Here is a 14110-nt window from a genome sequence, read left to right as displayed (position 1 = left end):
ATATGGACTTGACTCTGAGATAGTATCCTCCTTTTGTGAATCATTTGCTACTCATGTTGATCTCCCTAAGGAGAAGTGGTTTAAATATCACCCACCTAGTAAAGAAGAAATTAAAGAACCATTAATAGCTAAAGATGAAACTATTATCTATAATGTTGATCCAGTTGTTCCTACTGCTTATATTGGAAAACCACCTTTCCCTGTTAGGATTAAGAAACATGCTAGAGTTTCAACTGTGGTCAATAAAAGCTATATTAAAACACCCAAGCCCGCTGAACAAACCAATGTAAAGCCTAGTGTTGCTATGGTTAAAGATATCTTGGTAGAAAATATAGGTGGGCATGTTATTTACTTTTGTGATGAAGCTGCTAGAATTGCCAAATCGTTGGTGGCATGCATGTTGTCTCGGTAAAAATAGGAGATCACTGTTATAATGGTTTATGTGATTTAGGTGCTAGCGTGAGTGCTATTCCTTTTACCTTATATCAAGAAATTATGAATGACATAGCACCCGCTAAAATAGAAGACATAGATGTTACTATTAAACTTGCGAATAGAGAGACCATCACACCACTTGGGATTGTTATAGATGTTGAAGTCTTGTGTGGGAAAATAAAATATGCTACTGATTTTCTTGTTCTTGGTTCCCCACAAGATGACTTTTGTCCCATTATCTTTGGTAGACCTTTCTTCAACACCGTTAATGCTAAAATAGATTGTGAGAAACAAACCGTCGGTGTAAGTTTTGGTGATGAGTCTCATGAGTTTATTTTTTCCAAGTTTAGTAGAAAGCATCATAAGAAAGAGTTGCCTAGTAAGGATGAAATAATTGGTCTTGTTTCTATTGATGCTCCTCCTACTATCCACTAGAACAATATTTTCTAGACCATGAAATGATATGCATCTGCATGAAAGAAATGAAATAGATAAAAATTTCTTCGAACAACGACCTCTACTTAAACACAATTTGCCTATTGAAACTCTAGGAGTTCCTCCTCCACCTAAAGGTGACCCTGTGTTTGAATTAAAACAATTGCCAGAAACTTTGAAATACGCTTATCTTGATGAGAAAAAGATATATCCTATTATTATTAGTGCTAACCTTTCAGAACATGAAGAAGAAAGATTATTAAAGGTTCTGAAGAAGCACCGAGCTGCCATTGGATATACTCTTGATGATTATAAGGGCATTAGTCCCACTCTCTGTCAGCACAAAATTAATATGGAACCTGATGCTAAACCCGTTTTTGATCACCAACGGCGTTTAAATCCTAAAATGAAAGAAGTGGTAAGAATAGAAATACTGAAGCTTCTGGAAGAAGGTATAATCTATCCCATGGCCAATAGTAGATGAGTAACTCTCGTTCATTCTGTCCCTAAAAAGGGAGGTATTATTGTTGTTCCTAATGATAAGAATGAACTTATTCCATAAAGAATTGTCACTGGTTTTAGAATGGTAATTTATTTTAGAAAATTAAATAAAGCTACTAGAAAAGATCATTACCCTCTACCTTTTATCGATCAAATGTTAGAAAGACTGTCAAAGCACACACACTTTTGTTTCCTTGATGGATATTCTGGTTTTTCTCAAATACCTGTTTCACAACCTGATCAAGAAAAAACCACCTTTACTTGTCCTTTTGGAACTTATGCTTATAGACATATGCCTTTTGGTTTATGCAATGCACCTCTACCTTTCAAAGATGTATGACTGCTATATTCTCTTATTTTTGTGAAAAGATTGTTAAGGTTTTCATGGATGATTTTTCCCTTTACGGAACTTCTTGTGATGATTACTTAAGAAACCTTGATCGAGTTTTGCAGAGATGCGAGCAAACTAATCTTGTCTTGAATTGGGAGAAGTGCCACTTTATGGTTAATGAAGGTATTGTCTTGGGGCTTAAATTTTCTGAACGAGGTATTAAGGTGGATAAAGCTAAAATTGATGCAATTGAGAAAATGCCATGTCCTAAAGATATCAAAGGTATTCGTAGTTTCCTCGGTCATGCTGGTTTCTATATAGGAGATTTATTAAAGACTTCTCTAAAATTTCTAGGCCTCTTACAAATCTTTTACAAAAGGATGTTCCATTTGTTTTTTATGATGACTATGTAGAAGCCTTTGAAACATTTAAGAAAGCCTTAATTTCTGCACCTGTAATTCAACCACTTGATTGGAACTTGCCTTTTGAAATTATGTGTGATGCTAGTGATTATGCTGTTGGTGCTGTTCTAGGACAAAGAGTTGATAAGAAACTAAATGTTATTCATTATGCTAGTACAACTCTAGACAGTGCCCAACGCAATTATGATAGTACTGAAAAAGTATTCTTAGCAGTGGTGTTTGCTTGTGATAAATTTAGATCTTACATTGTTAATTCTAAAGTTACTGTTCACACTGATCATGCTGCTATAACATATATTATGTTAAAGAAAGATGCTAAACCTAGACTCATTAGGTGGGTTCTCTTACTACAAGAATTTGACTTACATATCACTAATAGAAAGGGAGGTGAGAACCCCATGGCTGATAACTTGTCTAGGCTAGAAAATATTATTGATGACCCACAACATATTAATGATAGTTTTCCTGATGAAAAATTAGCCGCAATAAATGTTTCTCATAACACTCCTTGGTATGCTGACTATGATAATTATATTGTTGCTAAATATATACCACCTAGCTTCACATACCAACAAAAGAAAAAAAATTCTTCTATGATTTAAGACATTACTTTTGGGATTGTCCACATCTTTATAAAGAAGGAGTAGATGGTATTATTAGATGTTGTGTACCTGAGCATGAACAGGGACAAATCCTATGGAAATGTCACTCTGAAGCTTATGGAGGGCATCACGCAGGAGATATAATTGCTCACAAGGTATTGCAATATGGTTTTTATTGGCCTACTCTCTTCAAGGATGCCCGTAAGTTTGTTTTATCTTGTGATGAATGTCAAAGAATTGGCAATATTGGTAAGCATCAGGAAATGCCTATGAATTATTCTATTGATATTGAACTATATGATGTTTGGTGTTTTGATGACATGGGACCTTTTCCTTCCTCTAATGGGTATACACATATTTTGGTTATTGTTGATTATGTTACTAAGTGGGTAGAAGCTATTCCAATCAGTAGTGCTGATCACAACACCTCTACTAAAATGCTTAAGGAGGTCATTTTCCCAAGGTTTGGAGTCCCTAGTTTAATGGCTGATGGTGGTTCACATTTTATTTATGGTGCTTTCCGTAAAATGCTTGCTAAATACGATGTCAACCATAGAATTGCATCACCCTATCATCCTCAGTCTATTGGTCAAGCTCAACCTAGCAATAGAGAATTAAAGTTAATATTACAAAATACTATCAATAGGTCCCGAAAGAATTGATCTAACAAATTAGATGATGCACTTTGGGCTTATAGAACAACATATAAAAATCCTATGGGTATGTCTCCTTATAAAGTGGTTTATGGAAAAGCTTTTCATTTGCCTCTCGAGTTTGAACATAAAGCATATTAGGCAATTAAAGAACTCAACTATGATTTCAAACTTGCCGGTGAAAAGAGGTTATTTGATATTAGCTCACTAGATGAATGGAGAACCCATGCCTATGAAAATGCCAAGTTATTTAAAGAAAAAGTAAAAAAGATGGCTGATACGTCTCCGTTGTATCTATAATTTTTTATTGTTTCATGCCAATATTATACAACTTTTATACACTTTTGGCAACATTTTATATGATTTATTTGGACTAACATATTGATCCAGTGCCCAGTGCCAGTTCCTGTTTGTTGCATGTTTTTTGTTTCGCAGAAAATCCATATCAAACGAAGTCCAAATGCAATAAATTTTTACGGAGAATTATTTTGGAATATTTGTGATTTTTGGGAGTTGGAATCATCAGAAGAGGGGACCCACAGTGAACACAACCCACCAGGGCGCACCTATTGGAGCTCGTACGTCGGTTGGAGCTCTACTTCGGCTGCAAGAAAGATAATTTATGGAAAAAATCGTGTAAATTTTTTAGCGCAATCGGATTTAAGGATCTCTGGGGATTTAAGAAACCGTGAAGGGCCAGATCTGGAGAACGTGAAACAGAAGAGAATGGAGAGGCAGATCAAATTTCGGAGGGGTTCCCACCCCTCCGTGGCCATGGAGGCCATGGACTAGAGGGGGAACTCTCCTCCCATCTAGGGGGAGGCTAGGAAAGAAGAAGAAGGAGGAGGGGGGCTCTCTCTCTCCCCCTCTCTCCCGGTGTTGCCGGAGTGCCGCTGGGGCTAGGATCGTGACGGCGATCTACATCAATAATCTTGCTACCGTCAACACCAACTCTCTCCCCCTGTATGCAGCGGTGTAACACCTCTTCTCCCCACTGTAATCTCTACTTAAACATGGTGCTCAACTCCGTATATTATTTCCCAATGATATTTTGCTATCCTATGATGTTTGAGTAGATCAGTTTTGTCCTGTGGGTTAATCGTGATCTTGGTTGGTATGATTGTATACTTTTTTATGATGCTGTCCTACGGTGCCCTACGTCTCGCGCAAACATGAGGGGGCCCTATAGGGTGTTGAAATATGTTCATGGTTTGCTTCTTGTCAATGTTGTGGGGGTGACAGTAGCCTGTCACGCCCAATATGCGACCCTATCCAAAAGGAACTCGAAGGTCCCACCCAGGATAGAAGCGCATATTGGAGACGCTTTTGCAAGGTGGATATCATTACATCGTACCATTACATAATAGTTGGGGATACATACAAGAGGCATACAATGCCACACGAATACAACATCACCATACATAAGAGCAACAACCGACTACGGAAGAAACACAAACAGAAACTCAAACAACATCCACCCTGCTAGCCCAGGCTGCCGACCTGGAACCTATCCCCTGATCGAACAAGAAGTAGAAGAAGAACTCCAAAACAAGCAAACATCGCTCTCGCGTCATGATCATTGCATAACCTGCACCTGCAATTGTTGTTGTAGTAATCTGTGAGCCACGAGGACTCAGCAATCCCATTACCATGGGTATCAAGACTAGCAAAGCTTAATGGGTATGGAAAAGGATAAGTGGTGAGGTTGCAGCAGCGTCTATGCATATGTGGTGGCTAACATACGCAAATAAGAGCGAGAAGAGAAGGAAACGGAACGATCGAGAAGCTAGAAGTGATCAAGAAGTGATCCTGAAACTACTTACGTTCATACATAACCCCAACCATGTTCACTTCCCGGACTCCGCCGAAAAGAGACCATCACGGCTACACACGCGGTTGATGCATTTTAATTCGAATCTGGTTTCAAGTACTCTACAACTAGATATTAACAAATTCCCATCTGCCACATAACTGCGTGCATGGCTCTCGAAAGTTTAAACACTGCAGGGGTGTCCCAACTTAGCCATCACAAGCTCTCACGACCAACGAAGGATATTCCTTCTCCTGGGAAGACCCGATCAGTCTCGGAATCCCGGTTACAAGACATTTCAACAATGGTAAAACAAGACCAGCAAGACCACCCAAATGTGCCGACAAATCCCGATAGGAGCTGCACATATCTCGTTCTCAAGGCACAGTGGATGAGTCAAGCTACGAGTAAAACCAACCCTCAAGTTTCCCCGAGGTGGCCCCGCAGGCTGCTCGGTTCAGACCAACACCTAGAAAAGCACTGGCCCCGGGGGGGGGGGGGTTAAAATAAAGATGACCCTCGGGTTTGCAACCCCGTGGGAAAGTTATAGGTTGTTAGGCAAATGTAAAACCAAAGTTGGGCCTTGCTGGAGGAGTTTTATTCAAAGCGAACTGTCAAGGGGGTCCCATACACCCGGCCGCGTAAGGAACGCAAAATCAAGGAATATAACACCGGTATGACGGAAACTAAGGCGACAAGAGTGGAACAAAACACCGGGCATAAGGCCGAGCCTTCAACCCTTTACCAAGTATATAGATGCATTAATTAAATAAGAGACATTGTGATATCCCAACATAATCCTGTCCATCATGGAGCAATCTTCGACTTCACCTGCAACTAACAACGCTATAAGAGGGGCTGAGCAAAGTGGTAACATAGCCAAGCAACGGTTTGCTAGGAAGGGTGAAAAGGTTAGAGGCTGACATGGTAGTTTGGGAGGCTTGATCAACAAGAGATAGGTAGCGCGGCATAGCGATAGAACGAAGCAACTAGCATAGCAATGATAGTAGTGAGATCCAGGGTAACGGTCATCTTGCCTGAAATCCTGCTAGGAAGAAGAATGAGTCCATGAAGAAGATGAAGCCACGAAGACGAACCAAGCGTAGACGAACAAATCCTCACAATCGCAACGAAATAGGAACTAACGAGAAGGAGCACAACCGAAAAGAAGCAAACAACAAGGTAAACACATAACACATAGACACGGCATGATGCTCAACCAAGTGTGATAAATGACAAAGGCTATATGATGCTACTCATGGCAAGAGATGATGCATACAAGAGCAACACATCAAAACAAGTTTAAATGAGGCCGGAAAACAACATATAACTAATCCGGTAAGTCCTCATATGCAAATTTCGAAATTGGTCCAGAACTGAATAAAACTTATGTTCAAGTTGTTAAACAACAAGTTAAGATTCACCAAGATGATCTACACGAAATTCTAGTCAAGTTACATATAAAGTTCATTTAGTTCGGAGCTACGACGTAGAAGATATGAGCAAAACAAGTCAAACATGACATTGATGCAAAATACATTCAAACATCAAGCAAACACTCTCAAAAAATGGATGCAACATGATAAGATGAAACTAGATGCAAAATCAAGCAAGTTTCATATAGAGAATGCTCAAAATGGAGCAACGGTGCAACACATACACTCCAAACAATATATAACAACAATCTGTCCAAAACAGCAACTAGTCATCTTGTAAGCATCATGAAATGTGCCACAGAACCCTAACATGATAACAAAAGGCTTGGGCGTGATTTAGAAATGAATCTTAACAAAACATGAACACTGAGATATCTCCAGAAATCAATATAACATGCTCCAAAGGACATGGCAAGATTGCAAATAATAACAGTTTCACAGACTTGGCAGAAATCACTATGCATGGCAGAAATAACATTAGGTTGCAATGTTTAGAGCTATCAAGCAACATGCTACATGAACTTATCAAGGAAAACAAAGGCATGCATGCTAATACTGAATACAAAGAACAAAACTACCTAACTGAACGTATTCCAAAGATCAACAGAAAACATGGTAGCATCCATGCAAACATGGCAAGTGATATGACAGATTAAAGACGGTGAAAATAACAGTACATGGCAGAAATAACGATAAGTAGGCATGTTGGTAAGCTTGTACAACTCACCACATTGCAATATATGGCATGACAAGGTGACCCACAGTAAGAAAACACATTTATTGAGCCAAAAATGGCAATAGCATAGTCATAGGGTGCATGGATCACTTGCAAAACACATGGCAATACTGAACTCGGTGTTAACAGGCTGACAACAACATTATTTAGCAACTTTGGAGCATGATAACAACAATCTACAGCAAACCATAATTTCAACAAAGCGCATGGATGTATATAGTACAACATGTAGAACAAAACATCCTGAGTGAGCATCTCCAAATTATGCATATAACGGATGGTAGCATCAATCAAACACAGCAACATGATATAGCGGTTTCAGCCTAGCAAAACAGTAACAAGTACCCTACTTCACGAGCTTGATGCACTAACTAAAAGACTCAAAAAAATACATGTATTGCACCATTGTAAATACGGCATAAAAATGCTCCTAAAACATGTAGACATCATGCTCATAAGATGCACACACAAAATGCAACAAAAATGACAAATCGGCAAGTTATAACAGTCTCAGCAGGTTAACATCATATAACACTCTTGCAACAATGATTAGGGCATCAATATGGATGCAAACAAGCATGGCATAATGGAACAAAATGAAGAGCATCTCACAATAAACACTTTGATATATCATACATGCAAAATGGAGCTACAACCAGAAAGTTATGGCACCACTAACATGTACACATGAATTGATTTCAGGAAAAGATGGGCGAAATTGGACCTCAGGGAAAAAGTCAACGACGGCTCCGGCGAGCTCGGGATGTGGCGGCGAGGCTCCTTCGGGTGGGATCTCGCCGGATCCGGCCGGTGGCGAGCAGGGGAGGCGACGGGGGTCCGCGGGGTCGTCGGATCCGGGCGGCGCCGGCCCGGATCTGGCCGGAGAAGGCGCCGACGAGGGGCGCGGGCACGCTGGTGGGGCGGCGGTTGAGCACGCCGGCAGGGCGGCGGAGAGCTCGCCGGCGGGAGGCGGGGCGCAGGGCGGCGAGGTCGACGGCGACAGGGCGCCGGCATGGGGTGGCGACCGCGGGGCACGGACGGGAGGCGGCGCTGGATTCGCGTCGGCGGCGCACGACAAGGAGGCGAAGTCCAGCGAGGGACGCGACTGCGGGGCGGCGGTGCAGCTCGTCGGCGGCGGGACCGGAGGGGCAGGGAGGCGGAGCGGGGCGTTGGCGTGCTCGGGCCCGGTCACGGCCCGGGGCGGGCCTGCCGTGGGCTGGGCGGGCCGTGGCAGCGCGGGGAGAGAGAGGGAGCCAGCGGGGTGACGTGGCGGCGCGGGATTGGCCCAGGCGCGGTGGCGGGCGCGTCAGGTGGGGGTGCGGACATGTCCGGCGACGGGAGGAGGAAGAAGATAGGGTTTGGACGCAAATTTCGGGGGAGGGGAGTATTTTATAGGTAGAAGGAGCTAGGAGGGTCCAAATGAGGTGCGGTTTTCACCCACACGACCGTGATCGAACGGCGGAGAGCATGGAGGGGAGTTAGATGGGCTAGGGGTATATTGAGATGGGGTGCTGGGCTGCAAGAGAAAAGGGGGTTTCGGTCAACTCGGTTAACTGTTGGGGCATCAAACGACCTCCAAATGGAACGAAATTTGATGGACGGTCTACTGGTGATATACCAAGGCCACTCGTCAAATCTCAGTCCATTCCGAGAATGTTTTTCTGGCGGCTCACAAAACAAGATAAGAGGGGTGCCGTGGGTGCAAGCGAGTGTGTCTGTGCTCAGAACAGACAACTGAGAGAACCGGGGGAACCCGAATGGATGCAAGTTTTGAAAAACATGCAGATGAAATGTAGCTGATGACATGGAAAAATGCAACACGCAAGGAAATGACATGGCAACAACGATGAATGACTGGAAGACACCTGGCGCATCGGATTCGGGGCGTTACAACTCTCCTCCACTAACAAGAGATCTCGTCCCGAGATCTTAGGAATGAGACGGGAGATAAAGAGGAAGAGGTGAAATAAGAACGCAAGAGAGAAGTTTAACAAGGTCGAGAGCACTCGGGTAGAAAGAGAAACGGCGAATATGACGAGAATCAAAAGCTCATGGAATAAGGCAGACTCTAAAACGACTCCGGTTAGAACAAGATAGAAAAGGAATGAATAAAAGAATTTGGGCAGCACTCCGACTGAAAATGGAAGGAATAGAACATGAACTTCACAAGATGGGATGACACTTGACGAGAATCAAAAGAACGGACACTTGACGAGATGACCAACGCAATGCCTCCGAAAGAATTGAAAGAATGGAATGAAAAGAACGGATGGAAGAACAAGAACTTCCACCACGAATGAATTTGAAAACATCCTTAGAGGAAGGGCTGAACGGAGTTATTGAGAAAATCAACAACAAAAGAATAAGCTTGATGTGGACTTATCAAAAACATCTCAAAACATGAGGTGAAATTATGCCACAACCAAATGTCAGGATAGCTGAGAAGAACGAAGAAAATGCAAAACTTCACTTCAGAAGAATACGGAGAATTAATTGCACTTCCAGACGTGAGAAGAAAAGATACTTGAACTCCACCAACAAAATCTTGATGAACTCTTGAAGAATGAATTTAATCATGACGAACCACCAGGAAGAACTCCAGTGACAAAAGGATGATGAGATAGAATGAAGCATGAAAGAATAAGATTTACGCTTGTGGTGATTTAGATGGAGGTTCCGACGAAATGACCGAGGAAATTTGAACTCCGAAAAAGAAAAGATGAAAACACTTGGAACTAGAATTTATTCTTCATGAACAAACTCCGAAGAAAAGGGATTACTTGACGATGATGAAATAAGAATAAGAATTACGTTATGCTTATCCTCATCAAATTTAATTGATGACAACCGGATTTGGCATGCAACGTATTCCCCTTGAAAAGGATTAATGATTATATGGCGCCACCTTTAGGAAGGTCTTCAGTGAACCACTATTAGGATTGGAAAGAACGAATGGATTAAAATGATAATCAAGGAAAAAGAATCTTGAACGAACCACCATAAGAATTCGAAAATGACTGCTGAAAGGGAATGAATCACCGGGAAAAATTAGAAGAACAAATATGCTTGATGGGATTTAGATACAAGAGAACTGGAAGAACTCGAGCTGATTAAAGAACATTTGAACGAAGCGCCGGGATAAATAGAGAACGATAACCAGAATGATGGTCTCCGGTGAAAAGAAATGGAAAAACAACTCCTGACATGCTCCGGATGGTCAAGAAAAGAATATCTGACAAATGGAATAATTTGAGAGGATAATATGAAGCTAGAAGCACGAATCTTCGAGAGAACGGGCAAGATTTAGAGGAAAAACTCTTCTTCAATCTTCAACTGACGACAAGAAACACCACCAAAATTACTGAGATACTCCGCGAGAATGAAAAGCAAAGGTCTCGTTTGGTTTCGGTGGATCCCGAGGGGATCCCTTCCAATTCCCCGTGTGGGAAAACCACGGGCCGAATTGAACCCCGGTGAGCCCACGACGCTATTTTGGTCGCACACAACCCCTGTCCTTTCCCCGGGCCTTCCCCAGGAGAGACTTCCACGCATCAACAGGTCGGGGAGGAAACCCTCGAGCTCGAGAGGCGACCGACTGGATCCACGCCTCCACCCCTCCCAAGATTCTCCCTCGGACTACCGGGGGCAACGCCGCGGAGGGCCGCGCCTCCGCGCTCGTGCCCTCCAGCGACATCGACGACCCCGGTCGTCATTGTCCTCCATCCTCTGAGCTCAACTCAGTCACAAAGCTCTTCTTCCCTAGGGCGACGCCGGCGGCGACAGCGACAGCGTGACATTCCTCTTCCTACTGCGACCAAGGTTATCCCCATTCTCCTCTCCCCCCTCGTCTCTAGTTTTCTTCTCCGTGTTGATGCCTTCCTCCCTTCGCCATGTGCAGTCTTACTACTCCAGATCCACAGGCAACCTCTGGCTTTGCTTTCTTGCTGCATCCGCAGTGACTTTGGTAGTTGTAGATCAGTAGAGGTAGGTGTCTCTCGATTATGGCCCTGTTCGGAACTTCCCCGCTCCGTGGAGTTGGGGAGTTGGGTTTTGGCAGCTCCGCCTAATTAAGCTAAAGGATGGTCCGCTCCGGGAGCGGAGTTAACGGAGCAGAGAGAAACCGAACACAGCCTATATCAAACACTTCACCGGGACCAGGCCATCTCAATTTGTTATGTCAGGCTTATGATATATAGATTCTAACAACCTTTGGCCCGTTGGACTTTTGACGGGAGATAAAAGCTCCCACTCTTGGCCTTATTTATTTATTTATTTTTGAGAATCTGTTGGCATTCTTCTCAAATATCGTACTTTTACAAAATATATAAATTCGTATACATGTGGTCTCTTCTAACAAAGTTAATAGAGAAAATACAATGATATCCTACATGATGTTGACAATGTATAATATACTTCTGCAATTTAACATCAGTTTTAAGCCGAAGAAAATTACCTCAGGTTTCGTGGTGGTCTAAATATTGCGGCTAGTGTGCTCATATGCTGAACTTAATACGCAGTTTAATCCTTCGATTCATATATCTAGCTATGCTTAGTCTCAGATTTGGTTCCTGAACAATCTTGTGATGTTATGTACCAGATCTTGAAAGCAAACTTTCTAATTTATTTACTTTGCCCCATTCTTGCCAAGTTACTGCCTCTTAAATCGGCTACATGCCTAGTGTGTTTGTGCTAAACTAGGTACATGCCTATTGTCTTTGTATATATACAGTCGTGCAAGTAATATGATGTGGTCTGAAAAATAACATATGGAAGGGGCTAGCCTTCTCCTAATTTTAACTCTGTATCTTTAAGATAACCTGAAGTTTGCTTGTCTTGCCCATAATAATGGTGTATCCAATTAATTGTGTAAAAAAGTATTAGCTATTGTAATTTAATTTCACTGGTGAAAGTAGGGTATCTAGTTTTTTTGGCAGGGAGTACTAGTATTAATTAAGCTAACAGTTCAATTTAACCATCGAGAATGTTGAAAGTTAATCCCATTCAAGTTGTTCCCTCTTGTACCAGGCAATTGAACCATGGTTTATTTTATTTTCAATCCTATTATGTTTGAGCATAGGCAAAAAATTCAGGTAGTCTGTTAGAGCATCTACAACCAGGATTGCCTAATATGAGTCCCTAATACAAGTCGAACGATAAATTTAGATCATAGTTCATTGCCAATCGGACCCAAAAGACATTGTTCGTCGGATTACTACAAAGAATGTAAAACTAGATAAAATGTAAAACGCGGAGTGGCACTGCAGGTGCTGGCGCCTGAGGGGAAGGGACACACCCTCCCTGCACCAAATCTTGAGCGGCGCAGAGCGGGGCGGGCAGGCGACCACGACCCGCATTTTGCCGGCGGGAGGTGGAGGAGCTAGCGGACGCGACGGAGCTTGTGCTCCCGCCGATGTCCAAGCGCGAGCACTTGATGGTGATGCAGAGCGCGGGCTCCTCCTTGTCCGGCACGCCGCTGCTAGATCCATTGTCCTCCTCCTTCATGAGACCGTCCCAATCCATGGGATCGGGATCGCTGCCGGAATCCTGACCGGACTTGGCCATGGAGGAGGGGAGCAGATGGATTTGGGAGGAAGCGGAGGCGATGAGGGAAGTGGATAAGACGAGTGTGGACTGAGAAAGTGAGGGTATGACTAGGGTTCGTCCGACGGGGGTGGGGTATTTGTGGGGTCATTAGTGGGGGCGGCGCAGGTCCTAGCCAACAGATTTGACGTGGCGCCCGCATCTGGGCGTGTCTGGGTGTCCCATATCCGTCCCAGCAGCAGCTTGCCCGTCTCCCTGTACCTCTGGCAGACCTTGGCCTTGACTTACGGACATAACATTAAACACGCGGTCTATACGGATAGACGCGAGCAGGATGGGGTCGTGCGTTGGAGTTGGCCTCATCCATTATTTGTGTCCATTTTACACTTTTCTCATAATAAATTGGACTAGTGTCTATACAATTGAAGCTATAAGGATTGTTTCAAATTTGTTTTCAGTTTAACTTTCTTTCTTGCCAAATGATACCTTTCATGCAGTGTGCATCCAGCAATTGAAGAAAAAAATTATTCATAAGAACATAAATCAGTGTCTGCTTATTATGTTTATATCTACTCCTTTCGTAAACATACATGTAAGTAAAAAAATATGTGCTTATATCTAGTTTCAAATTTTATATTGTATAGTAACTACATTGTTCGTTTCTGATTTGTAGGTTTCCTAAAGCTAGCAAATGAAAATGTTTAAAGAAGTTAATGGTGGAAGCTTCAGACTCTTCCGACAGCAAAACATTTTGACATGGGGCAGTCACATATAGGCATCTTTTTAATGAACTGAATGTTAATTATTGCTTGATATCTAACTGTAGTTAGTATTTGTGATGGTAAGACCATGATTAACACATTAATATCCTTGGTGCAGTGTTACTCGTGCGAATTTGACATGTATAACTTATGGTCAATGTGTATGATTGGGTTGAATTATTTTATTGTTGTGCTGATTATGTGTATATTTCATGTTTCCTACATTTCTTTGAAATTCCTGAATTATTCTCAATTTTCTCAAGAAATTTAGGTCACTCCTTAATTTTCTGTATTTTTAAGGAAATATATATGCATTTTAATTAATTTTGAACTGAAATGATGCTTGTGCAAAAAGAACCAGTGTTTGTTTACATGTTTTTTGGACATTCTAATTTTTCCCCAGAAATTTGCCAATTTTCTGGAATTTTCCTGCACATATTCCCCTCC

At 42.3% G+C, this 14110-nt stretch overlaps 1 long non-coding RNA gene across 1 annotated transcript; it reads left to right on the top strand.

Moving 5' to 3' along the window:
* Positions 1-10793: 10793 nt before the first annotated feature.
* LOC123134339 (uncharacterized) lies at positions 10794-13858 on the top strand. The gene is made up of 2 exons (XR_006465616.1): positions 10794-11180; positions 13576-13858. It is a non-coding gene; the product is annotated as an uncharacterized lncRNA (long non-coding RNA).
* The last annotated feature ends 252 nt before the right edge of the window (positions 13859-14110 follow it).

Source organism: Triticum aestivum, chromosome 6B, assembly GCF_018294505.1.
Source record: "Triticum aestivum cultivar Chinese Spring chromosome 6B, IWGSC CS RefSeq v2.1, whole genome shotgun sequence".
NCBI lineage: Eukaryota > Viridiplantae > Streptophyta > Magnoliopsida > Poales > Poaceae > Triticum > Triticum aestivum.
This window is presented reverse-complemented; position numbering and strand designations above follow the sequence as displayed.